This window comes from Mus caroli, chromosome 2 (assembly GCF_900094665.2).
Source record: "Mus caroli chromosome 2, CAROLI_EIJ_v1.1, whole genome shotgun sequence".
NCBI classification, from domain to species: Eukaryota; Metazoa; Chordata; class Mammalia; order Rodentia; family Muridae; genus Mus; species Mus caroli.
In genome coordinates, this window is record NC_034571.1 from 22,554,101 (window position 1) to 22,557,108 (window position 3,008).

Sequence of the window (3,008 nt, forward strand, 5' to 3'; positions counted from 1 at the left end):
CAGCCCAGAGATGGTCCCACCCACAAGGGGCCTTTCCCCCTTGATCATTAATTGAGAAAATGTCTTACAGCTGGATCTCGTGGAGGCATTTCCCCAACTGAAGCTCCTTTTTCTGTGATAACTCCAGCCTGTGTCAAGTTGACACTCCAAACCAGCCAGTACACCCTGACACCCCCCAAAACTCTAAATGTCTGAGGTGGGGCCGGAGCACACAGAGGTCCTGTCACTCAATCCCCAGCCACCAAGCAGGCTCACACTCGTCTGTGCAGCTATAGTGAGCTCACACAGACACGAGATAGAAGAATAAATCTCATAAAAAAACCACATCTGAGACGCACGAGGACCCGTCCTGAAGGGAACACGCGTGCTCTGCACACGAGGAGGAGGACTGGGGAGGTCATGGCTCACAGCGAGCACTCGGCTGCTTGCACATTGGTCTGATGCCCAGGCCCCATGTGGCGTCAGCTCACGACTGTGGGTGACTCCGGTCCCCAGGCTGTCAGATGCCCTCCTCTGGCCTCTCGGAGCCCTGTGTGTGTGCAGTGCACGTTTACATCCGTGCAGGCGAAACCTCAAGGGTGCAGAGTGAATCTGTGAGATAGACAATTCCCAGTGAGACGATTTTAAAACACGCCAAGGTCTCTCTTTCTCACTGAGGGGTCCCCGGTGCCGTGACACAGACGTCTAACTCCGGGCAGAGGCGGGGTGGGGGTGGGGGAATCTTCGTGAGCGCACGTTTCTGGTCATGGACCAGAATGATGGAGACTTGACTGTGTCTATAGAGAGCTTTATCAGGCCTGCTTGCCGTCCATCATATGTTCTGATCAAATACACGATGGCCAATCAGATTGACCCCACACACAAGGTGTCTGCAGAGATAGACAAACCAAATATGACAGGATTGACCTGCTCGGGGACAGGGGGAGAGCAGTGGTTGAGTATCTGCCTCACAGGCATGAATTGCTGGGACACACACACACACACACACACACACACACACACACGGTGTGGGCACAGAGCATGCAGCATGACAGGAGTCACACAGAGCCTGACAGAAGGTCTCAGTCTGCTTTCTGTCACTGTTTGTGTTGTGTGGCTGCGATAAAACAACACTGAGAACAGTTTCTCGGCCTCCCGTGATTCCAGGTCACAGTCAGGTGAGGGAGGCCGAGTCAGGACAGAAGCAGAGGCCACAGAGGGACGCTCTCTCCTTGTCAGTCTGCTCCTCCATCCCTGCGCAGCCTGCTCTCTACCATAGACATGGGGGTTTTAGATCTGTGGCTGCTGCAGCCACGGCTGACAGAGAAGTGACAGAGAAGTGTGTGAGGGCTGAGGGAAGGACACCTTGTCCTCAGTGTGTTGACAGTGGTGGCAGGGAGAGGTCTCCTCATGATGTCTCCACCTGACCCTGCTGACCTTGGAAAAGAGGACTTTCCTTGGGGGACATCCTATGCCCAGCAGTGTGCTGGGTCATCTTCCCGTCTCCATCCACCCTCTGAATGCTGCAACCCCTCCTACCATGACGACTGCTCGTGCTGCCCAATGTCCACAGTGATAAATGGGCCACAATGGGAACCTGTTCAGAGCAGGACCATACAAAAGGCTGGCTCATGGGGGACAGAGTAGCCAGGGGCTGGGTGGGTCAGGAGTATGTGGGAATTTCTGACACTAGGATTGGTCATGTGAGAACTGAAGGTAAAAGAGGCCAAGTGCTTACACATCCCCCTCCTGGTGACTTCAGGAAGTGCAGGAGAGGCTCCCCAGGAGCAGAATGAAACAAACCAGAGAGAAAAACATGGGCCTGGTCCATGTCTGTCCCCAGGAGTCCATGCTAAAAGACAAAGAGTGGAGCTCACCCATGAGCATCACCATCTGGTAGTACTGATAGTTCATGTTGCCCCTGAAGTAGGCAATGGCAGACTCCTTCCCAGGCAGGAAATGGATGTAGATGACATGCCTCCACCCTGTGGGCAACACAGCCATGGGAGAAGTCTGTCTCCCGCTGGGCCTTTACTGAAATAAGAATTGGTCAGAAAAACAGAATCTTAGGAGCTAAAAAATAGGAGGGGAGGCTCTTGGTCCTGTGAAGGCTAGATACCCCAGTGTAGGAAAAATCCTAGGGCCGTGAGGAAGGAGTGGGTGGGTGTTGGAGCACCCCCATAGAATCAGGGGGAGGGGGAGGGGATAGGGGGCTTGCAGAGGGGAAACGTATAACATTTGAAATGTAAATAAATAAAGTAACCAATAAAAAAAATTTAAAAAAAGTTATCCAAGAATTCCAGTTCTGCTTGCTACAAGTCTGTGGAGAGATCACAGATGCCTCACCGACCATAAAGGCTCTATCCACTGGAGATGGTCACATATTAGCAGTAGAGAGTAAGACTCTATTGCCGAAGACCTTGAATGCTGGGGCTGCAAGCCTGGAGAAATCAGGCTGGAGGGACATTGCAGAGAGTCCCCTTATGTACCACACAGGTGCTGTGTATGCAGACAGAGGAGAATTGTCACCTGCTGCCCTGCGTTACTATATACAACTTGTGCTTCATTACTAATAGGTCAGGCAAGATTTCTCTGGTGGTACTGTAGTGGCCGTGCTGTGACTGGCAAATTGAAAGAAATTACTTTACAGAAGGGAGCTCTTGTTCAGTTCAGTGAGCAAGGGAGAACACTTCTGGCTCCAAAGATCAAAATCTCAGGGGTGTGATTATTGCTCTTATTTTGTCAAAAATAATTATTTTTTTCTGTAAAAAGATTTTCTAATCATTTGTGTTTATGCAAATAGATTACTGCTATGCTCAGCTTCAGTCATTAAGTGATTTTTTTTCCCCCTTGCGTTGGTACTGGTTACTGATAGATGACCAAATTATTTCGAATATGTAACTGTTACTATAAAAGAGAATGTGTCTTCTATTCCACCTCCTACCAAGGCCTTGTGAATTTCAGAGAAGACAGCAGAAAAACAATGTAGGAGCTAATAGATTTGGCTGAGTGCTGTGTATCTGTTTCTT